This window comes from Papio anubis, unplaced genomic scaffold (genome assembly GCF_008728515.1).
Source record: "Papio anubis isolate 15944 unplaced genomic scaffold, Panubis1.0 scaffold220, whole genome shotgun sequence".
NCBI lineage: Eukaryota > Metazoa > Chordata > Mammalia > Primates > Cercopithecidae > Papio > Papio anubis.
Window position 1 is genome coordinate 106,194 of NW_022162242.1, and position 25,950 is coordinate 132,143.

General features: G+C 39.1%; 1 pseudogene; it reads right to left on the bottom strand.

The window, feature by feature from the left end:
* Window positions 1-4,067: 4,067 nt before the first annotated feature.
* Window positions 4,068-15,094, bottom strand: LOC103877063 (annotated as a pseudogene).
* Between the last annotated feature and the right edge of the window lie 10,856 nt (window positions 15,095-25,950).

A 25,950-nucleotide genomic window follows, 5' to 3' on the forward strand; every position in this document is an offset into this window, starting at 1 on the left:
GCTTAAGGAGATTTTGGGCTGAGATGATGGGGTTTTCTAAATATACAATCATGTCATCTGCAAACAGGGACAATTTGACTTCTTCTTTTCCTAATTGAATACCCTTGATTTCTTTCTCTTGCCTGATTGCCCTAGCCAGAACTTCCAACACTATGTTGAATAGGAGTGGTGAGAGAAGGCATCCCTGTCTTGTGCCAGTTTTTAAGGGGAGTGCTTCCAGTTTTTGCACATTCAGTATGATATTGGCTGTGGGTTTGTCATAAATAATTCTAATTATTTTGAGATACGTTCCATCAATACTGAATTTATTGAGAGTTTTTAGCATGAAGGGCGGTTGAATTTTGTCAAAGGCCTTTTCTGCATCTATTGAGATAATCATGTGGTTTTTGTCTTTGGTTCTGTTTATATGCTGGATTAAGTTTATTGATTTGCGTATGTTGAACCAGCTTGCATCCCAGGGATGAAGCCCACTTGATCATGGAGGATAAGCTTTTTGATGTGCTGCTGGATTTGGTTTGCCAGTATTTTACTGAGGATTTTTGCATCGATGTTCATCAGGGATATTGGTCTAAAATTCTCTTTTTTTGCTGTGTCTCGGCCAGGCTTTGGTATTAGGATGATATTGGCCTCATAAAATGAGTTAGGGAGGATTCCCTCTTTTTTAATTGATTGGAGAAGTTTCAGAAGGGATGGTACCCGCTCCTCCTTCTACCTCTGATAGAATTCAGCTGTGAATCCATCTGGTCCTGGACTTTTTTTGGTTGGTAGGCTGTTCATTATTGCCTCAATTTCAGAGCCTGCTATCGGTCTATTCAGGGACTCAACTTGTTCCTGGTTTAGTCTTGGGAGAGTGTATTTGTCCAGGAATTTATCCATTTCTTCTAAGTTTTCTAGTTTATTTGTATAGAGGTGTTTATAGCATTCTTTGATGGTAGCTTGTATTTCTGTGGGATCGGTGGTGATATCCCCTTTATCATTTTTTATTGTGTCTATTTGATTCTTCTCTCTTTTCTTCTTTATTAGTCTTGCTAGTGGTCTATCAATTTCGTTGATCTTTTCAAATATCCAGCTCCTGGATTCATCGATTTTTTGAAGGGGTTTTTGTGTCTCTATCTCCTTCAGTTCTGCTCTGATCTTAGTTACTTCTTGCCTTCTGCTAGCTTTTGAAAGTGTTTGCTCTTGCTTCTCTAGTACATTTAATTGTGGTGTTAGGGTGTCAATTTTAGATCTTTCCTGCTTTCTCTTGTGGGCATTTATGCTGTAAATTTCCCTCTACAAACTGCTTTAAATGTGTCCCAGAGATTCCAGTATGTTGTATCATGTTCTCATTGGTCTCAAAGAACATCTTTATTTCTGCCTTCATTTTGTTATGTACCCAGTAGTCATTCAGGAGCAGGTTGATCAGTTTCCATGTAGTTGAGCAGTTTTGATTGAGTTTCTTAATCCTGAGTTCTAGTTTGATTGCACTGTGGTCTGAGAGACAGTTTGTTATAATCTCTGTTCTTTTACATTTGCTGAGCAGGGCTTTACTTCCAACTATGTGGTCAATTTTCGAATAAGTGCATGTGGTTCTGAGAAGAATGTATCTTCTGTTGTTTTAGGGTGGAGAGTTCTGTAGATGTCTATTAGTTCCCCTTGGTGCAGAGCTGAGTTCAATTCCTGGATATCCTTGTTAACTTTCTGTCTCATTGATCTGTCTAATGTTGACAGTGAGGTGTTAAAGTCTCCTATTATCATTGTGTGTGAGTCTCAGTCTCTTTGTAAGTCTCTAAGGACTTGCTTTATGAATCTGGGTGCTCCTATATTGGGTGCATATATATTTAGGATAGTTAGCTCCTCCTGTTGAATTGCTCCCTTTACCATTATGCAATGGCCTTCTTTGTCTCTTTTGATCTTTGTTGGTTTAAAGTCTGTTTTATCAGAGACTAGGATTGCAACCCATGCTTTTTTTTGTTTTCCATTTGCTTGGTACATCTTCCTCCATCCCTTTATTTTGAGCCTATGTGTGTCACTGCACATGAGATTGGTCTCCTGGATACAGCAAGTTGAGGGATCTAGACTCTTTATCCAACTTTCCAGCCTGTGTCTTTTAATTGGAGCATTTAACCCATTTACATGTAAGGTTAAAATTGTTATGTGTGAACTTAATGCTGTCATTATGACGTTAGCTGGTTATTTTGCTCATTAGTTGATGCAGTTTCTTCCTAGCATTGATGGTCTTTACATTTTGGCATGTTTTTGCAGTGGCTTGTACCAGTTGTTTCTTTCCATGTTTAGTGCTTCCTTCAGGATCTCTTGTAGGGCAGGCTTGGTGGTGACAAAATCTCTAAGCATTTTCTTATGTGGAAAGGATTTTATTTCTCCTTCACTCATGAAACTTGGTTTGGCTGGATACGAAATTCTGGGTTGAAAATTATTTTCTTTAAGAATGTTGAATATTGGCCCCCACTCTCTTCTGGCTTGTAGAGTTTCTGCTGAGAGATCTGCTGTTAGTCTGATGGGCTTCCCTTTGTAGGTAACCCGACCTTTCTCCCTGGCTGCCCTGAACATTTTTCCCTTCATATCAACTTTGGTAAATCTGGCAGTCATGTGTCTTGGAGTTGCTCTTCTCGAGGAGTATCTTTGTGGTGTTCTCTGTATTTCCTGAATTTGAATGTTGGCCTGCCTTGCTAGGTTGGGGAAGTTCTCCTGGATAATATACCGCAGAGTGGTTTCCAACTTGGCTCCATTCTCCCCGTCACTTTCAGGTATACCAATCAGACGTAGATTTGGTCTTTTCACATAATCTCATATTTCTTGGAGACTTTATTCATTTTTTTTTACTGTTTTTTCTCTAAACTTCTCTTCTCACTTCATTTCATTCATTTAATCTTCAGTCACTGATACTCTTTCTTTCAGTTGATTGAGTCGGTTACTGAAGCTTGTGCATTTGTCACGTAGTTCTCGTGTCATGGTTTTCATCTCTATCAGGTCATTTATGGACTTCTCTGTATTGGTTATTCTAGTTATCCATTCATCAAATCTTTTTTCAAGGTTTTTAGTTTCTTTGCACTTCGTTCATAGTTCCTCCTTTAGCTCTGAGAAGTTTGATCATCTGAAGCCTTCTTCTCTCAACTCATCAAAGTCATTCTCCAACCTGGTTTGTTCCATTGCTGGTGAGGAGCTGCGTTCCTTTGGATGTTGAGAGGCACTCTGATTTTTTGAATTTTGAGCTTTTCTGCACTGCTTTTTCCCCATATTTGTGGTTTTTATCTACATTTGGTCTTTGATGATGGTGATGTACAGATGCGGTTTTGGTGTGGATGTCCTTTCTGTTTGTTAGTTTTCCTTCTAACAGTCAGGACCCTCAGCTGCAGGTCTGTTGGAGTTTGCTTGAGGTCCACTCCAGTTAGTCTAATCCCGGTTAGGCTTTCCCAGTTAGGCTACTCAGGGTTCAGGGACCCACTTGAGCAGGCAGTCTGTCTGTTCTCATATCTCAACCTCCATGCTGGGAGAATCACTACTGTCTTCAAAGCTGTCAGACAGGGACATTTACATCTGCAGAGGTTTCTGCTGCTTTTTGTTTAGCTATGACCTGTCCCCAGAGGTGGAGTCTACAGAGGCAGACAGGTCTCCTTGAGCTGTGGTGGGCTCCATCCAGTTCGAGCTTCTAGGCTGCTCTGTTTACCTACTTAAGCCTCAGCAATGGCAGACACCCCTCCCCCAGCCTCGCTCCCACCTGGCAGTTAGATCTCAGACTGCTGTGCTAGCAATGAGAGAGGCTCTGTGGGCGTGGGATCCTCTGAGTCAGGCACAGGATATAATCTCCTGGTGTGCCGTTTGCTAAGACTCTTGGTAAGTGCAGTGTTAGGGTGGGAGTGACCTGATTTTCCAGGTGTTGTGTGTCAGGGTTTCCATTGGCTAAGAAAAGGAATTCCCTTCCCCCTGTCACTTCCCGGGTGAGGCAATGCCTCATCCTGCTTCGGCTCTTGTTTGTTGGGCTGCACCCACTGTCCTGCCCCCACTGTCTGACATGCCCCAGTGAGATGAACCTGGCATCTCAGTTGGAAATGCAGAAATCACCCGTCTTCTGTGTAGCTCATGCTGGAAGCTGGAGGCTGGAGCTTTTCTTATTCAGCCATCTTGGCACCCCCTTGACAATTCTATCTTGATAATTTTAGAATCTTTTACTTTCACATTGACTTTAGACAGTCTGTTAACTATATATTATGGTGAAATCCATCTTGCTATGTATTTTCCTGGTGTTTGCCAGGCCTTTTGCATCTGGATGTCTAAATGTGTTGTAAGATAAGGGATGGTTTCATCAATTTTTTTTTTAAACAGATTTCCTAAACTTCTTGCTTTTTCTTCTCCCTCAAGAATAACAATGATTCATAAGCTTGGTCATTTTCTGTAGTCTCATACTTCTTTAAGGCCTTGTCCTTCTTTTTACTCATTTTACTTTATTTTTGTCCGACTGGATTAATTCAAAAGACCTGTCTTCGGATTCAGAGACTCTCTATTCTGCATGGTATAATCTATTGTTGAAGGTTTCAACTGTATTTTTTAACCCCTTCAAAGAATATTTCATTTCCAGAAAAAAAAATTAAGATATCTCCTTAGTAAATTTCTATATTATATCCTGAATTGGTTTTTGGATTTCTTTGTATTCATTTTTAGATTTATCTTGTATTTCACTGAGCTTCTTTAAAATCAGTATTTTGAATTTTTTCTGACTTTTGAAATATTTTCTTTTGGTTAGGATTCATTGCTAGAAAATTATTGTTCCTTTGGTGCATCATAAACCCTTGTTTTTTAATACTTCCAGAATAATTATGCTGATTTCTTTGCATCTGGGCAAACAGTCACTTCTTAATTTTGAATTTACTTTCATTAATGCAGGCAGGACCTTCTTTCTTGAGGGTGTCACTATGATTTATGTTGGGTAGGGTCATTCGTGCCTCTGGGTGCATTCAGTAGTAAAGACTCTATTTTTTTTTTGTTATAAATAGCTGTAGTGTGCCAGCTTTCTCAAATGCTGGTTGTCATAGTGGTGCACCAGGTGTGTGAGCAGGCTCACTGCCCCCTGACAAGCTAAGGTGGCATGGACAATGGTGTTAGTAGAAGTTAGGAAAAGTTTGTCTCCTTCCCAAGTGCTGCACTCTTGTATCAGCAGATTTTGTACTGGGTTGTGCCAGTCAACTTCCTAGCCAGTAGGTGACATTTTCAGGTAAAAGCCAGCTGAGGCAGTATCTGTAGGGTTTATGCTTGATCTGTGTTAACAGCTGGAGAAGTGCTCCAGTGTTTTATGTGGTGAGTTGGGCTCTGGAGCACTCAAGAGCTTCAGTCCCACCCTCCCTTTAGGAGGGGATGGTGGAGCCAGGTAGGGGAAGCCTACACTCAGGCTCTCCAATGGCAAGTGCAAGCACCAGCCCTGACATGGTGGTGGGGGAGTCCTCAGGCCCCTGGAGGAAGTTGCTGAGGTCTCTTTATGGTAATCCCAGTACAACAACCTCAACAGGTAAAAACAGGATCAGTTTCTCCTTCACATCTCTGGGCATTCAGGATGTTCAATTAGGTTAGACATTGCTATTTGCTTCTAGGCTGCAATTATGTTAGCAAATTTTGTATTGGACTGTGTGGGTTCACCTCCTGGCCATTAAGTGGTGCTTGCAGGTGAGAGCCAGCTATGGTGGTAGCAGTAAGTTTATGCCTGATCTTTGTTAACCAGGAGAAATGCTCAGGTGCTCCAGGTGATGGGTTGGGCCATGGAGCTCTCAGTGGTTCTAATCTCATGCTCTGCCTCTGAGGCAGGGGTGAGTAGACAAGCTGGGGAGGGCTGGGATGGTGAAACCTGCACTTGGGCCCTCAATAGTGGGCATATGTGCTGACCCTGACAGGAGTCAGAAAGCAGTTCTTAGGCCCATGGAGCAATACTTCAAGGAGGAGCGAAGCAACCATTACCATGCCATAGAGTTGGCATGGGTAGAGAGGCAACTCGTGCACCATGGCCGAGCAGGCAGTAGTGGAACCCGCCTTGCTTTAATGCTTTCAACCTGGCAAGGGTCTTTGCCACAGCTTGCAGCTGGCAGCAAGCTAAGACAACCAGCCAGGTCACAAGTACTTTGTCTTCAGATGGCAAAACTGCTGCAGGCCAAAAACTTACTGCCTGTGTCAAAACCATGGCTCCCAGGCCAAATCTCTTCAGGTTCAGTCTTGCAAAGACAGGGTTATCAACTCCAATGCCTGTGGCTAAAGCCCATATCACATTCACCTCTTTTCTAGCCATGAGGACTTCTCCCCTCCTCAAGGCCAGATCACAAATTTCCCTACCAAAATTCTCCAAACCAATAACTGCCTCCTGTGCTGGCTGGCAGTTTCCTGGGCACTCCTGGTTGGTTTTATTTTGTTTTGTTTTATTTGACAAAATTTCGCAGTGTAAATTTATACACAGTGTTTTGCTATTTCTAAGTGGGTGAGATGTGCTAACAAGCTTCTAATCTTCCATCTTGGAAAAAATTATGTTATTTTAGCCTGGTGACTTTCAAGACTTTTTTTCATTTCTGGTTTTAAATATTTGACTCTGCTTACATATATTTGATGTTGTTCTATTTACTCTACCTGGAATTCACTCAGATTCTTGGATCTGTATCTTATATTTTTTAATAATATGAACATTTTAACCAATGTTTTTTCAAATATTTTTGTGACACATACTATTCTCTCTTTCTGAGACTTCACGTACATGTACATTAAATGTCTTGTATTGTAGCACAAGTCATTGAGACCCTGTTCATTGTTATTCATTTTTTTCTCTGTTCTTCAGATTCAATAATTTTATTAATCATTCTTCAAGTTCATTGACCCTTTTTTCTGCCAGCACCAATCTATTGTTAAACAGGAAATTTTTATTTCGTATATTTTAATTTTCAGTTCTAGATTTCTTGACTGAGATTCTATATATGTTTACTTATTATAAGAATATTTTTTCTGTAAGTTCTTGAGCCTATACACACTAGCTACTTTAAAGTCCTTGACTATTGAATGGAGTCATCTTAGGGTTGACGTGTTGACTCATTTTCTCTTGATAGGGGTCACAATATTCCGTTTTTTCCAATGTTGAGCATTTTGTAATTACATGCTGAAAATTGTGGATGATAAATTATAGAGATTCTGGTCATTAACCTGGGGGCACTTGCTATCTCTGAGTAGGCTTAATGTCAGGAAGTTTTACTAGAATAAAGTTCTTGAACTTGTCAAACTCATTCACCTTGACCTGCTACGAATACATGCAAGGATGAAATTCACCAATTGAGTTAGGAATTCTTTTCTCTGGGTCTTCACAGTGCTCTGTGTATGGCATTAATCACACTGCACTGAAATGGGTTGCAAGTAGATTGTTAGCTGCTCAATGCAAGACTCAGATCTTATTTATCTCTACATTCCTGGCACCTAACCCAGCGTCTGACATTCAGAGTGAACAGGCATTTCATATTTGTTGAAGTAACAAACTAAATAATTAAAAGAATCAGAAACTATGCAATTCTAACTCAAAGTTCATAAAATACTGGAGTATGTGAGTCTTTTAATTCAGAAGCAAAAATGATACAAGCTCAGTTCCAACTGACAATATCGCTGAACCACAACACAAGATACAGTTAAGTGCCCATGGTAAACGTTATTTAAAAATATATTCATGATCACCAACATATTTTATTTGCAGAATCAGGGAAGGAATTAGAACATTTTAGAAAAAGTTCATCAATTATGAGTGAAATGAAGTTTTAGGATCTCAAAAATAAAGTTAATTCATTGTACCTTATTCTCTGATGAGAATTAATACTGTGTGTGTGTGTGTGCGCGTGTGTGCATGCATACGCATGCACACGTGTGTTTGAATGAATGAAGTAATAAAAATGGACAACGTAATAAAAAACATGGAATTCAGAATTACTAGATTTGTAGTTAAGGCTCACTTTCATTTTAGTGCTACTGCTAGTTCTAACAAAGAATATGACCTTGGAAAAGTAATTTAAACTACCATTTGCAATAGATATATCTGAAAACTAGGGGACTAATACCTTACAGGAGTGCTATAAGAATCAAATGGGATGATGAATACAAAAGACCCTTGTAAACTCTGAAGAGCTATATAAACATTAAAGACGATAAGCATTTTATTACAATGCCCATTACATCCAAAATTTTTAAATGTTAGCACCCTCCCACAAAAATATACATATGCATGCATGTATACATATACACACACACCACACACACTCACACTTGTGTTCACACCTTAGCAGCACAACAAAACTACCTTAGGTTCTTGTACCCTTTAAACATGTCTTTTTAAAAGTTAAGCTCTGTGTGGCACGTACTACCTGCTTATCTTTGGCTTAAGTTTATCTCTCCTGACCACTTCCCTCCTTTCTCTTCTCCCAGAAACATTTGCACCCATCAATAAAATGTATTATTCTACTCATTGTTGGGAGTGCTGCAGCCATTTTCTCATCTAATCCATTATAGGTTACAATTGATGAATGTAAAAGGATATCAGGCAAAACTAGTTTTTCTCTAAAGAAGTTACAAAGTCAACACTGTAAAAATCATTTCAGAAGCTATAAGATCCATAATAGTCTTTTCATAATTTTTCTAAAGGTAAATGTTTAAATGTCTTAACTCTTGATTTTATATGTCAGGTTATCAAGCAATTATTTTAAATATTGTCAAACTAATGGTCCTGCTTATAGCTAAAATATATTAATCCAGTGTACAATTTTAAGTGGCTAACTAATGTAAATATATGATAAATAGCAATCCTGCAATGAAGGAAAATAATTTCAAGTATGCAGTCAAGATTGTCACCTGTACTCTGTTATTTTCTCTGTTACTTGATTTTAGGTAAAAGGAGTCTATCAGACAAACAGAAAGAATATGACAAGATGTATCTATCAAAAAATACACCTGAGGAAATTATTGAACAAGACTTTGTACTCAATAGATGTTCACACATTCATTCATGCAAAGGTATATTAAGCACTTACTTTTTGCCAGACTAGTATTCAACAGGGCAGTGGGCATACAGGTGAATAAAACACCTGCCCAACTAACACTTCTGGCTTTTTCAGGTTTCTGTGTCTCTGTTAGACTCTTCTCTTTCCCTTATCATCTTCCCTCATCCTTTGCAGACACCAGTTGACCCAACGCCACAAAAAGTTAATTAAATATCACCTCTCTATGAATGTTTTCTGACCTTCTAAATAGATTCCTTTTCTGAACAACACCCCGACCCCAAACGACAATCCTGTGCATGTGCCTTTAGCAAGTTTTTGTACTTCTTGTTATTTTGTCTGCCTTCACACTGGACTGTGAATAACAAGAAACTGAATCTCTACATTAGTCATTATTGTAACCCCAGAGATAGTTAATTGCTTGACACATAGTGCTTGAAAAAGGTACATTGATTTAATAAATACATGATATTATGACTATTTTTCTGGTGAATAAAAGAGCTTAACAAAAAACATATTAAAATAAAAGTATTTGAAATGTACAAAAGAGGAAAAATAAAGGAGTATGGATAGAGTGAGACATTGGGGAATAATCATGATGATGATAATGACAACAAAAATAATTGAGATAGCGAAAATAATTGCCACATTAATTATCAATATAAGCATTTTCATAGACAATAGGAAGCAGCAACAAAATGACTCTCTCTTCCTAATTCATCCTCCAGGAGGGATCTGTGACCACATAGACTTACCCACTCTTATCCTATTGCACTTTGCCTGTAGATGCTTCTTTCTCTAGTGAGTCTAAATCCATGCAAAGTATGTAAACCAACTAACACTAGTGGGGTATTCACTCATCCACAAAGTGTTGGAGAGCAGGAATGGTATTGAAACACTTAGGGAATACAGGAAGGAATACAGGAAGGGATGGAAGAAGACCGAAAAACTTTCAATAAGACCACACTTGGCCTCTGATATTCCCCCATAATCCATTATTCCTCAACCTCCAAGCTGAGAACCACCTATACCTTCCATATTCTCTAACTAGTGTAAGAACAGCAATGCTTATATAGGCAAAACTGGACCAGGTCAAAGGATCCTGATTTAAGAGGGTGTAAGGATATTGTGGCAGTCAATAGTCTCTGAAGGAAGAAAGCTGGATCTAGTCTCATATTTCTGTTTGGATTTGAGGGAAGAAATTCTTATGCCACAGTTAATTCTCTAAGAATACGATGAAAAAGTCACATTAACACTTATATTAGAAATGTAGTGAATAGTTTCAAAAAAGTTTAAAAATCTTCTGACACCCGCCCAGGCACCCCCTAGAAAACTATGAACCTCAGGTTGAGACAGACACCTTTTGAGAAGGCTATCAGGCTGGTCAGTAGGGAGACCCTGCTATCAGCTATGATGTTATCCAACTGGGACAGCCAGATGAAGGGGACACTGTGCAGAGACCCTTCACCTCCAGTTTGTGACCTCCTCACAAAGGGATCTGTGGAAGACAGAGAAGATCACAGGTCACCTAGAAGACACTTAACCCTATTTCTGTGGTTAGGAACAGAAAAATAAAACTGGACTGTAAGAGATAGGAATCAAGTAACAGAGAAAATAACAGCATACAGGTGACAATCCTGAGTGCATACTTGAAATTATTTTCCTTCATTGCAGAATTGCCTTAATCCTGATAGTAAGAGATAGAAGAGTAAGAGATAAGAGATAAAATGATTTGAGAATGGAACAACAACAGATGTCATGAGTGTGTGAAAACTGATGTTTCCATACCTGCGTCTCTTAGAAAGTATCTTCCACGTCTGTCTCAGAGTAGAGATAAACTCTGGTGGGAAGATTCATAAAACAAAATATTCCCACAATGTTTCCCATTGAGTGTATACAATAATGTAGCATAGTTATGCTTATTTTGCCAATAAATATCTGGAAAAATATGAAGTTTGCACAGTTTTCTGAGAGAATGGAAGTTAATGGCATTTACCTTGGACCCTAGAATTAGTACAACCAATATCTAAGACAACAACTTCAATGTCAGTGAAACTACTGCATATACATTAAAAATCTAAAAAACTACCATAAGTTGAAAAGAGACAAGTCTTTATGAAAAGTGCATCTGGATAAAAATGTAGCTTCAGAGAAAAGCCACCAGTATGTGTCCTTTCTGCTTATCCCCTATGGAGCAGCAGAGATTTCTGCCTTGATTGCACAGAAGGAAGGAGTGCACATAGAAATGAACACTATTTGAGGAGCGAACACAGCTGGATAATAAAAGAAGACACTTTTTTTCAAAGCTGTTCATTTTTCAATCAGCAAGATTAAGATATAATTACAAAATGACTGTCACATGGAATATTATTTGACTCCTGAGAATGAAAGCTTTATTTTTTATGTAAGCAGAGAGAAATAAAGGTTGGTGTCTCTGCAACTTATTTTCCTAACACCCCTGCCACCCATGTTCCCACTGCCTCTACTCCACATCCCCTAACCGGACAAGCTCAAAGATTTGACTCTCAGAGAGTTCAGGTAAAATGGGAGCCAAAAAGCTTTCAAAGCTGAAATATTCAAGCACAGAGACAAGTAGTCTTAATCCAGCTTGGAGTGAGTCTTGTGTCTGGTAACCAAATTCACCAGAGCAGAAATCCTGCTTTCTGTCATCCCTAGAACACTAAATAGAAAAGCATTTCTATTCTCTGACAGTATTCTCAACAAATATTATATTTGATGAACTTGTGTATTGTGGCATGTTTGTGAGTAGACACACTACACAGGGCTAACGGTCTCTTGATTTAATAATCCAATGTGTTTAGAAATATTTCTGCCCACAACTCTGCATAGAGCATCCTTGACCTCCTTGTTTCTCAGACTGTAAACAACAGGGTTCAGCAGGGGAGCGATGATGGTGTAGGTCACTGACAGAAGGAGGTCTTGTTCTGTAGAGTTTTCTGACTTGGGCTTGAGGTAGGTAGTGGAGGAACAGCCACGGTGGACAATGACCACAGTGAGGTGGGAGGCACAGGTGGCAAAGGTCTTCTTCCAGCCCTCAGTTGAGGCAATTTTAAGGATGAAAGAGATGATGAGGACATAGGAGGTAAATATCAGGCCTATGGGCACAAAAATCACAAATTAACTTACACCATAATTTATTATCTCATCGATAGTGATATCAATGCAAGAAAGTTTCATGACTGGGTAAATGTCACAAAAGAAGTGGTCCACCACTGTGCCACAGAAGGGCAAACTGAACATGGCTGTCACATGGAGAACTGCCATAGACCAAAGCCAAAGGACCCACACACCAGCTGGGCACATAGGCCCTTGCTGATGATGACAGTGTACCTCAGGGGCCTGCAGACAGCCACATAGCAGTCATAGCCCATTGCAGTAAGCAGGAAGCAATTATTAATGGCCAAGATAACAAAAAAGAACATTTGGGTTGCACAGCCTGCCAAGGAGATACGCTGGTTATGAAAAATGTGGCTGCAAAGCAATCATGGCACAATAACCAGTGTGTACACCATCTCTGAACTAGCCAGCATGCTTAGGAAGAAACACATGGGAGTGTGGAGATGATGGTCAATGCAGACGATAGTCACAATGATGATGTTACCAGCCAGAGTTAAAATGCAGACAGTTAGGAAAACCCCAGAGATGGTTATCTGATGCTTTCCCAAACTAGAGAATCCCAAGATGAATTCTGTCACTTCTGTGAAGTTCTTTCTCTGCATTCTGCTATGTCAGTGTCTGAAAGCAATAAATGGAGTCAACAAGGAGTAAATTCTCAATAGCAATTGGACTTTAAAACAAAGAACAATGATAACTGTACTGAGACTGAATCCAATTTCCTTCTTTTTGATTATAATGCTCATGCAGAGTCCTTGCACATGAAGAGAGAAGCCTACTTGTACCTCTTTGGGGCTGTATACATATGAACATTGTCACTGTAGAGCAAACTACTTTCTGTGCATGGAAAGGGCTCCTGCCTGCATGCTCACCTCACAGACATTATAGTGATGTTAGGAAGGGAAAAGGACAGCAAGGAGAAAGCCATGCTTTATATTTCAACCAATAATAATATCCACTCTTTAGACCCTCTTAACAAGGAGGACTCTGGTGAAGTGCATGTCAAGAAAACCATAAAGATGAAAGTTTTGTGGAAAAAAAAGATATAGCAGTTTGAAATATTTGAAGACGGAAAACTTTGGGATGTGGTCACTGGATTTCGTAACAGGGTCACCAATGAGCTTTTACACAGCATTTCAGTTGAATTATGAATATAGAAACTTGATTTTGGAGAGGTAATGTGGTCCAAACATGTTATTGTACTCTCAAAACAGAACACCTACAACACAGATTCTGCCATTATCTCTCCGCTAAAATTGATCGCTCAAGTCCCCAAGGAAATCTTTTTTTTTTTTTTTTTTTTTTTTTTTTCTGCTGATTCTAGTAGGCCTTTTGAGTGAAGTCAGGAAGAGAGCGCTGTGACAGAAAACATTGTGTAGTTGCCACCGTCATTATGAAGGATTGGGACAGCTTGAGGTATAGAAGAGACTCCGGAGTTGAGAGAAGAATCTGCAGCTATCTGTGGCCCAACTGGCTTAACGATTTTTAAAAATATGGTGAACAGACAATTTTGAGAAGCAGAGACACTAGTCCCTTTTGTCAAAAAGCAAGCGCATATAAACTGTATGGAGAGCATACATCTGATCCTGTGGTTCTCTTTAGTGACTGTTCTCCCTTTATTTTCAGAAGCATTAAAACAGGCTTTCTTTCCCACTCTCCATAATTCCCTGCAAGTTGGCTTTGGCATGTTCATGCCCATGAGATTGTTTGCTCAAATGTCACCAAAGAATTCTCCATTGCTAAGGCCACTGGACTTTGCTTTATCTCCTTTTTCTCATCTTTCTCTGTTTTAACACTTCAAACTCCTACCTCATGGAAACATTCTCTGACTTTGGTTTCCATGAAACTACACTGTTTTTCTCTCTTCCCAGCACTCATTTTGCTACCTTCCATGAATCTGCTCATTTTCCCTCTACCATAATTATGTATGCTCTTCTCTGGTCAATCCTTGACCCTTGTGTGTGCAATTTCTATGATGATTGTTCTCAAATCTCTATTTTCATCACCAATCTTTTTCCCAAGTCTCCAACTTACCTCACTCTTGGCTTCTCTATTAGTGTTTCTTGCAATCATAATAAATTTCATATTTTTGAAAGTGAACTAAACATTAACCTTTCTTATACTCATAAAAAGCTCTGCATTTCCATTTTTCTGTCTTCTTTAATGACCTTGCCATTTTACCTGTCCATTAATGGGTTAACATTTTGGAGCCATATCTATTTTGACATCACATTCAGTGGGCTTTTTCTTTAAAGTTATGTCTCCTGTCTGCACAATTTCTGAATTCACAATGACCCACTTAAGACTAGGGTACCAAATCTTCTAGCCAGAATAATAAAACATTTTCCCATTATAAAATTTATATGAATATGCAGAAGACCAAGAATGCTAAGACAATTTTAGGAAAGAAGTACAAAGTTAAAGAGCTTACACTACTTCATTTGAAGGCTATGGTAATCAAGATAGTATGGTATTGATGCAAGTGCAGGCAATAGGAAAAAACGGAGAGTCCAAAAGTAGACCCACATATATCTAGCCACTGATTTTTGATAAAGTGCAAAGGTATCTCAGTGACAGTATTTTCAACAAATGTTGCTAGAAGAAATGAATGTCTATATGGGAAAAATGAACCTCAAACCTTATCTCATATCACACACACACACACACACACACACACACACAAATTAAGGATGAATCACAGATATTTATATAAAAGATAAAGCTATACAAATTCCAGACAAAAATAAGAAATAAAATCTTCAATACCTTGAAATGAGCAAAGATTTCCTGGATATAAAACAAAAAGCATAACTCATAAAACAACAAAATCACAAATTGTACTTTATCAAAATCAAAAGCTTCTAATCTTCAAAAGACATCGTTAGAAAAATTAAAAGGCTTGGACAGGCGCAGTGGCTCATACCTGTAATGCAAGCACTTTGGGAGGCTGAGACAAGCTAATCACTTGAGGCCATGAGTTAGACACCAGCCTGGCCAACATGGTAAAACCTCATCTCTACTAAAAATACAAAAATTAGCCGGTCTGGTGGCACACACCTGTAATCCCAGCTACTCAGGAGGCTGAGGCATGAGAATCACTTGAACCTGGGAGGTGGAGGTTGCAGTGAGCCAAGATTGTGCCACTGCCCTCCAGCCTGTGTGACAGAGTGAGACCACATCAAAAAGAAAAAAAGAAAAGAAAGAAAGAAAAGATAAATGAAAAGGAAAACCACAAGTAGGAGGAAATATTTACAATACATATGTCTAAAATTGTAACCAGCATATATAAATAATTCTTATAACTCAATAATAAGACGCATTTTTCATCGGCAAAATATTTGAAGAGATATTTCACAAAAATAAGATATAGAAATGTTCAGTAAGCACAGGAAAGAATGTTCAACATCATTAGCCATTAAAAAACTTGTAAACTAAAACCACAATGAGATACCACGACACACTCATTTGAATGGCTAACATTTAAAAGCCTAACAACAAAGAGTTTTGGCAAGTAAGTAAAGAAGTTGAAACTTAAACATTGCTGGTGGAAATGTAAAACAGAATCACCAAGTTGGAGAACAATTTGGCAGTTTTTTATAAAGTTAAATATGTACTTACTCCATCACTCAGTAATTTTTTCTACATGTTGACACAATAGGAATGAAAATGTGTGTCCACATAGAGACAGGAATATGTAAATAGCCCTATCAGCCTTCTTCCTAAATGTCAAAAAACTGCAAATAACCCAAATGTCCAAGATATAACACATCCATATAATGAAACACTGCTCAGCAATAAGAGGAACAAATTTCTAAGACTAACAGCAACATGGCGGAATCTTTAAAACAGTATGCTGAATCAAGTCAGACACAAAATAGTTAATATGGTATGATTCTATTTACTCTAGAAATACAAATCTAATGTATACTGACAAAAAAAAGTGGTTGCCAGAATTGCTGGGGAATTGACCAAAAAAGAACACAAGGGAATTTATTGGAGTAAAAGAAATGTTATTGATTGTGAGGGTGGTAATACAAGTGTATACATTTGTCAAAACTCACCAAAATGTATACCAAAAAATTGGTAAACTTTGCTATGTTATATTTTAATTGTATTGCATTGTATTATATTGTATCATGTAATATATTGTATCATACTGCATTATACTTCATCAAAGTTAATTCATTTGGACACGAATAAGATTGTATCCCTATGAATCTGTTGCTACTAGACTTAGCATCCTTTAGGTGGATTAATTATGACGGAAGAAACATTGGAATTGGCTCGGACTTGGGAAATCTGGAACCTGATCTGGAGTCTGTCAATGTCAAAACAAAACATGTGGTCTGGGGCAAAGATGTCTCCATGGCCTCAAATGCCAAATAAGGAGCTTAAACAAGATTGTCTCTAAGTTCTAATATACTAATCATATATCACTTCTCTGGTCTGGTAAGTACAACTCTGCTGCGCTGATAAGGCCCTGCACTATCAGACTATTCTTACACAGCAAATCTGCCATCTTCACTATCTCCTCTACTGCAAAAAAAAAGCCGACCTTCCCAGGGTCTACGAACATTCTAATACCCATTGTCAAAGCTGTGCCTGTGTTCATATTTTTCTTCTTACCTGGGTTGTCCCCCACTCCCCGTTGCCCACCCAGATTCCAAGTCCTCCGTGCTTGGAAGCACATCCTTATCATTCACAGAACAATCTTAACATAAAATCCCCAAATGAAATCATATTCTTATTCTTTGCTTAAATACAGAATTTTTAAACAACCAAATTAGATCTATTTTTAATGGTTAAAAATTGTTTCTTAGGAGTATTTCAAGACTCAGCTCATTGCCTAGCATCTTCATGAAATCATCTCACAACAACCCTGTTCCTCACTTCTCTTTCTTTCACAAAGCCTATACCCAATGGTGTGCTGGAGGCAGTTTGCACCAGCTCACCAGAGAAGATTGCTACCATTCTTTCTCAGCTCCATATTCTGTAGTATCATCTGGGTAGATTAAGATCTGCTATACAGAAATAGTGTTAACTCAGAAATCGACACTCAGTATCAGGACTATTTTTTTTTTCCTGGAGAGTTGGTTGTTAAAAATCTACCAACACACCACTGCCTTCTTCCTTGTACCATATGCTGTGGCCCAGTCCATGTTATCTTGCATTGTTGTCTGTTTTCTCCCATGTGTCAGTCTTCTTTCCCAAATTAGATTGTAAATACTATGAAAGAATGTGCCAGGGCTAAATCTTCTCAGTCCTTCACACAATTCACTCAGAGAATCCTTCAATATGCACTAGGTGATTGAAGAGTAGGAAGAATCCGGAATTCTTATTGTACTATAATTGGAACTCAATTTGCCAAGGAGACAGACTTAGCTACCCATGAAAATAGTGGGACTCGCCAGCCTCCAGCTCCCAGCATGAGCGACACAGAAGACGGGTGATTTCTGTATTTTCCACTGAGGTACCGGGTTCATCTCACTGGGTCGTGTCAGACAGTTGGTGCTGGTCAGAGGGTGCAGCCCGACCAGTGAGAGCTGAAGCAGGGCAAGGCATCGCCTCACCTGGGAAGTGCAAGAGGGAACAGAATTCCTTTTCCAACCCAAAGGAAATTGAGACACACGACACCTGGAAAATCGGGTAACTCCCACCCTAATACTGCGCTTTATCAAGGGTCTTAGCAAATGGCACACGAGGAGATTATATCCCACACCTGGCCCAGAGGAGCCTCCCTCATTGCTAGCACAGCAGTCTGAGATCTAACTGCAAGGTGGCAGCTAGGCTGGGGGAGGGTTGCCTGCTATTGCTGAGGCTCAAGTAAGTAAACAAAGCCAAAGGGAAGCTCGGAATAGGTGGAGCCTTACCCACACCCTCAAGGAGACCTGCCTGCCTCTGTAGACTCCTCCTGGGGACAGGTCATAGTTAAAACAAAGCAGCAGAAATCTCCACAGGTAAATGCCCTCACCCTGACAGCGCTTTGAAGAGAGCAGTGGATCTCCCAGCATGGAGGTTGAGATCTGAGAACAGACAGACTGCCTGCTCAAGTGGGTCCCCTGACCCCCTGAGTAGCCTAATTGGGCTGCATCCCACTAGGGGGAAGACCACACCCCACACCTCACCCAATGGATACACCTCGGATAATGGCCGAGAGCAAGAATCAGACAGCAACACTTGCTATTCAGCAATATTCTCATCTCTGCAGCCTCTGCTGCTGACACCCAGGCAAACAGGGTCTGGAGGGACTCCAAGCAACCCAACAGGACCTACAGCTGAGGGTCCTGATTGTTAGAAGGCAAAGTGACAAATAGAAAAGGATTAACTACACCAAAACCCCATCAGTATAAAGTCACCATCAAAGACCAAAGGCAGATAAAGCCACAAAGATGGGGCAAAAAAGGCAATGCAGAAAATCTATAAATTAAAAAAAATTGTGAGCTCATCTCCCCTCAAAAGGAATGCAGTCACCACCAGCAATGGAACAAAGCTGGATGGAGAAATATCAAACGACGAGAGAAGAAGGCTTCAGTTGATCAAACTTCTCAGAGCCAAAGGAGGAACTATGAAGTGCCAAGAACCAAAACCTTGATAAAAGATTTGGATGAATGGGCAACTAGGAATAACCAATGTAGAGAAGTCCTTAAAAGAACTGACAGAGGTGAAACCATAAAATCCAGAACTAATGCGGACAAATGCACAACCTTCAGCAATCCGACCTAACTACATCTGGAAGAAAGAGTATCAACATTGAAGATCAAATGAATGAAATGAAGTGAGAAGAGTATGTGGGGAAAAAAGAGAGTAAAAAGAAATGAACAAGGCCTCCAAGAAATATGGGATTATGTGAAAAGACCAAATCTACGCCTGATTGGTGCTCTGGAGTGCTGGGGAAAATGGAACCGTTGGAAAAACACGCTGCAGGATATCATCCAGGAGAACTTCCCAACCTAGTAAGGCAGGCCAACATTCAAACCCAGGAAATACAGAGAATGCTACAAAGATACCGAAAAGAGCAACCCAAGACACATAATTGTCGATTCACCAAAGTTGAAATGAAGAAAAAAATGTTCAGGGCAGCCATAGAGAGAGCGTCAGGTTACACACAAAGGGAAGCCCATCAGACTAACATCAGATCTCTCGCAGAAACTCCAAGCCAGAAGAGTGGGGGGCCATTCAACATTCTTTAAAGAAAAAGAATTTTAAACCCAGAATTTCACATCCAGCCAAACTAAGTTTCATAAGAAGGAGAAATAAAATCCTTTACAGACAAGCAAATGCTTAGATTTTGTCACCAATTCAGGCCTGTCCTACAAGAGATCCTGAAGGAAGTAACTAAACATGGAAAGGAACAACAGGTACCCAGCCATTGCAAAACATGTCAAATGTAAAGTCCGCCCATGAGGGAAGAAACTGCATCAACTAGCAAGCAAAATAAACCAGCTATATCACAAATGACAGGATCAAGTTCACAACAATATTAACCTTAAATGTAAAATGGACTAAAATGGTCCAATTAAAGACACAGACTGGCAAATTGATAAAGAGTCAAGACCCATCAGTTTGTTGTATTCAGGGAGACCCATTTCATGTGCATACCATATATAGGCTCAAAATAAAGGGGATGGAGGAAGATTCCAAGCAAGATCAAAAGAGACCAAAGAAGGCCATTACATAATGGTAAAGGGATCAATCCATCAGGAAGAACTGACTATCCTAAATATATATGCACCCAATAATAGGAGCACCTAGATTCATAAAGCAAGTTCTTAGAGACTTACAAAGAGACTAGGACTCCCATACAATAATACTGCAGACTCCCCAGCACCCCACTGTCAACATTAGGACAGATCAACCAGACAGAAAGTTAAAAGGACATCCAGGAATTCGAAAACTTGCACCAAGCGACCTAATAGACATCTACAGAACTTCCACCTCAAATCAACAGAATATATATATTATTCTCAGCACCATATCACACTTATTCCAAAATTGACAACATAGTTAAAGCAAAAGCACTCCTCAGCAAATGCAAAAGAACAGAAATGATAACAAACTGCCCTCAGACGACAGTACAATCAAACTAGGAACTCAGGACTAAGAAACTCAATCAAACCACTCAACTACATGGAAACTAAAAACCTGTTCTGAATGACTACTGGGTACATAACTAAATGAAGGTAGAAACAAAGAGATGTTCTTGAAACCAATGAGAACAAAGATACAACACACCACAATCTCTTTGGACACATTTAAAGCCATGTGTAGAGGGAAATTTATAGCACTAAATGCCCACAAGAGGCTACCAAAAGATCTAAAATTGACAGCCCAACATCACAATTAAAAGAACTAGAGAAGCAAGAGCAAACACATTCAAAAGCTGGCAGAAGACAACAAATAACTAAGATCAGAGCAGAAACTGAAGGGAAGGAGACACAAAACCCAAAAAAATCCTTCAATGAACTGGAGTTGGTTTTTGAAAAGAGCAACAAAATTGGATGACCACTAGCAAGACTAATAAAGAAGAAAGAGAGAAGAATCAAATCGATGCAATAAAAATGATAAAGGGATATCACCACTGACCCTTATTAGAAATACAAACTACATTCAGAGAATACTATAAAACACCTCACGGAATAAACTAGAAAAACTAGAAGAAATGGATAATTTCCTGAACACTTACACTCTCTCAAGACTAAACCAAGAAGAAGTTGAATCCTGAATAGACCAAATAGCAGGCTCTTCTGAAATTGAGGCAATAATTAATAGCCTACCAAACCAAAAAGTCCAGGACCAGACGGATTCACAGCTGAATGAGGTACAAGGAGGATATTCACCTTCTGAAACTATTCCAACTTCAATAGAAAAAAGAGAATCCCCTAACTCATTTTATGAGGCCAACATCATCCTGATACCAACGCCTGACAGAGACACAACAAAAAGAGAAATTCTTGTAATCATCATCCTGATGAACATCAATGCAAAAAAATCCTCAATAAAATATTGGCAAAACCAAATCCAGCAGCACATCAAAAGCTTATCCACCATGATCAAGTGGGCTTCATCCCTTGATGCAAGACTGGTTCAACATATGCAAATCAAATAAACGAATCCGCATATAAACAGAACCAAAGACAAAGAACCACATGATTATCTCTAGATGCAGAGAAAGGCCTTTGACAAAATTCAACAGCCCTTCATAAAAACTTCAATAAATTCGGTATTGATGGAACGCCTCTCAAAATAATAAGAGCTGTTTATGACAAACCCACAGCCAAATACCACACGGAATGGGTAAAACTGAAGTATTCCCTTGAAAAACTGGCAATAAAGACAGGGATGCCCCTTCTCACCAATTCTATTCAACATAGTGTTGGAAGTTCTGGCTAGGCAACCAGGCAAGAGAAAGAAATAAATGGTATTCGGTTAGGAAAGGAGAACTCAAATGGCCCCTGTTTGCATATGATATGATTGAATATTTAGAAAACCCCATCACCTCAGCCCAAAATCTCCTTGCTGGATAAGCAACTTCAGCAAAGTCTCAGGATGCAAAACCCACGCAAAATCACAAGCATTCTATTACACCAATAACAGACAAACAGAGAGCCAAATCATGAATGAACTCCCATTCACAATAGCTTCAAAGAGAATATACTACCTAGGAACTAACCACAAGGAATGTAAAGGACCTCTTCAAGGAGAACTACAAACCACTGCTCAGTGAAATAAAACAGGACACAAACAAATGGAAGAACATACTATGCTCATGGATAGGAAGAATCAATATTGTGAAAATGTCCATACCGCCTGCACTTATAGATTCAGTGCCATCCCCATTAAGCTACCAAATGAATTTTCTCATAGAATTGGAAAAACTGCTTTAAAGTTCATATGGAACCAAAAGACCCCGCATTGCCAAGACAACTTAAGCCAAAAGAGCAAAGCTGGAGGCATCATGCCACCACTTCAAACTATACTACAAGGCTACAGTAACCAAAACAGCATGGTACTGGTACCACAACAGAGATATAGACCAATGCAACAGAATAGAGCCCTCAGAAATAATACCAGACATCTACAGCCATCTGATCTTTGACAAACCTGACAAAACAAGAAATGGGGAAAGACTCTATTTAATAAATGGTGCTGTGGAAATTGGTTAGCCATAAATAGAAAGCTGAAACTGATCCTTTCCCTTACTCCTTATAAGAGAATTAATTCAAGATGGATTAGAGGCTTAAATGTTGTGGACCTAAAACCATAAAACCCTAGGAAGAAAACCTAGGTAATACCATTCAGGACATAGGCATGGGTAAGCAATGACTAAAAACACCAAAAGCAATGGCAACAAAAAAGCCAAAATTGACAAATGGGATCTAATTAAACTAGAGAGCTTCTGCACAGCAGAAGAAACTACCAACAGAGTGAACAGGGCAACCAGAATGGGAGAAAATTCGCAATCTACCCATCTGACAAAGGGCTAATATCCAGAACCTATGAAGAACTCCAAACAAACGGCAAAGAAAACAAACAACCCCATCAAAAGTGGGCAAAGGATATGAACAGACACTTCTCAGAAGAAGACATTCATACAGCCAACAAGCACATGAAAAAATGCTCATCATCACTCACCATCAGAGAAATGCAAATCAAAACCACAATGAGATACCATCTCACACCAGTTAGAATGGCAATCATTAAAAAATCAAGAAGCAACAGGTGCTGGAGAGGATGTGGAGAACAGGAACCCTTTTACACTGTTGGTGGGACTGTAAACTAGTTCAACCATTGTGGAAAACAGTGTGGCGATTCCTCAAGGATCTAGAACTAGAAATACCATTTGATCCAGCCATCCCACTACTGGGGATATACCCAAAGGATTATAAGTCATGCTGCTATAAAGACACATGCACATGTATGTTTATTGCCGCACTGTTCACAATAGCAAAGACTTGGAATCAACCCAAATGTCCATCAGTGATAGACTGGATTAAGAAAATGTGGCACATATACACCATGGAATACTATGCAGCCATAAAAAAGGATGAGTTCGTGTCATTTTTTGGGCCATGGATGTAGCTGGAAACCATCATTCTCAGCAAACTATCGCAAGAACAGAAAATAAAATACCACATGTTCTCAGTCATAGGTGGGAACTGAACAATGAGATCACTTGGACACAGGAAGGTGATCTTCACACGCCGTGTCCTATTGTGGGGAGCGGGTACAGGGGAGGGATAGCATTAGGAGATATACCTAATGTAAATGACGAGTTAATGGGTGCAGCACACCAACATGGCACATGTATACACATGTAACAAACCTGCACGTTGTGCACATGTACCCTAGAACTTAAAGAATAATATAAAAAGAAAAAGAAAAAAAAGAAGAAGAAGAATGGCGTGAACCCAGGAGGCGGAGCTTGTAGTGAGCCGAGATCACACCACTGCACTCCAGCCTGGGCAACAGAGCAAGACTGTGTCTCAAAAAAAAAAAAAAAAAATCATATGGAACCAAAAAAGATCTCATACAGCCAAGGCAATCCTAAGCAAAAAGAACAAAGCTGGAGGCATCACACTACCTGACTTCAAACTATACTACAAGGCTACAGTAACCAAAACAGCATGGTACTGGTACAAAAACAGACACATAGACCAGTGGAACAGAATAGAGATTTCTAGAACAGATGGTGTCTAAAACCATTTCATCTTGACAAACCTAACAAAGGGGCAAAGGAATGGGAAAGCCTTCCCTATTTAATTAATAAACGGCAAGGAAACACACTATATGCAGAAAACTTAGTGAAATTCCTTCCTTACACCTTATACAAAAAATTAACTCCCAAGATGGATTAAAGACTTACATGTAAACCTGAAAACTATAAAACCTGAAGAAAAGCTAGCATACCCATTCAGGACATAGGCACAGGCAAAGATTTTTTTTATGACAAAAACCAAAAAGCAATGCAACAAAAGCCAAAATTGACAAATGGGATCTAATTAAACTAAAGAGCTTCTACATAGCAAAAGAAACTATCATCGTATGAATAGACAACCTACAGAATGGGAGAAAATTTTGAAATCTTCATATGTGACAAAATGTCTAATATCCAGAATCTACAAGGAACTTAGACAAATTTACAAGAAAAAAAAAAAACCATTAAAAAATGGGCAAAGGATATGAAGAGTTCTCAAAAGAAGACATTTATGCAGCCAGCAAACATATAAAAAAAGCTCAATATCACTGATCATTAGAGAAATGCAAATGAAAATCACAATGAACTACCATCTCATGCCAGTCAGAATGGTGATTGTTAAAAAGTCAAGAAACAACAGAAGCTGGTGAAGCCATAGAGAAATAGAAATGCTATTACACTGATGGTGGGAATGTGAATTAATTCAACCATGGTGGAAAACGGTGTGGTGATTCCTCAAAGACCTACAACCAGAAATACCATTTGACCCAGCAATCCCACTACTGGGTATATACCCAAAGGAATATACCTCATACTGAAGGAATATAAGTCAAATGAAAGAGATGTTCGTTGCATGTATGTTCATTGCAGCACTCTTCACAATAGTAAAGACATTAAATCAGCCCAAATGATAGACTGGATAAAGAAAATGTGGTACATACATACCATGGAATACTAGGCAGCTATAAAAATGAATGAGATCATGTCCTTTTCAGGGACATGGATGAAACTGGAAGCCATCATTCTCAGCAGACTAACACAGGAACAGAAAACCAAACACTGCATGTTCTCACTTATAAGTGGGAGCTGAACAATGAGAACATATGCACACAGGGAGAGAAACATCACACACTAGGGCCTGTTAGGGGATGGGGGGAGGAAGATCATCAGGATAAATAGCTAATGCATGTGAGTTTAATACCTAGGTGGTAGCTTGATAGGTACAGCAAACCACCATGGCACACATTTACCTATATAACAAACCTGCACATCCTGCACATGTATCCTAGAAATTAAAATTTAATTAAATTAAATTTTTTAAAAGATTGTAGATTAACCTCTGTAGTGTTTCCAAGGCAGAGGGCACTATGTGAGTAGGTAAAATTTGGTATTTTCCAAAGACATCAATTTGTTAGCTAATTCCATTTCAGCAGTATAGATTTTCTGAGAAAATCATAGCCTGAGTATTAGCAGTTAGACTCTTTCTGGGAGACTTTTCATGGGGTATGTCAAGTTCTTGGCATCCAGAGTTCCCTATATTTGCACAATGCCAACTCTCCTTGTCTGATGCAGTTCCTTTCTCCTGCATATCACTCAAAGTTCTTCTCAGACAGTTGCAATGATGTTTTAATTTTTCCGTTTGACTTCTGTTTATTTTTCTCTTTACTACATGGAAGTTATGGAATGGTGTGAAGACTTGTAATTGCTTTTTATTCCATAAGACCATTCCATCAGCTTAAGATTGTGCATTTTTGATTTAGTGCACGTACACACCGGGATCATAATCAAGTAGTCATATCAACTGTGGCACCTGCTTCCATTCAGTACAGTTAAATGTCCTTAAACCTCCACAGCATTTCAATAAAAGTCAGAATAATGAATTCTTGAGTTGTCCCCAAATCCTGTTCTACCTCATGTTTTCAATCCAGTAACCCCTAAATTCAGTCTCTCCTCAAGTTTATAGTGACCTTGATATCTTGCATAACCCTTAAGACCTTAGAGGTTATCTGAAGCATATTCATAAATCCTTTAGTTAATCTTCAGTTATCTCCATGGTCTTTGCCTTTCACCTGTCCTGTTTGTTTCATCTCTTCTATCTGACAAAAGCAATGTCATCACTAATTCTTC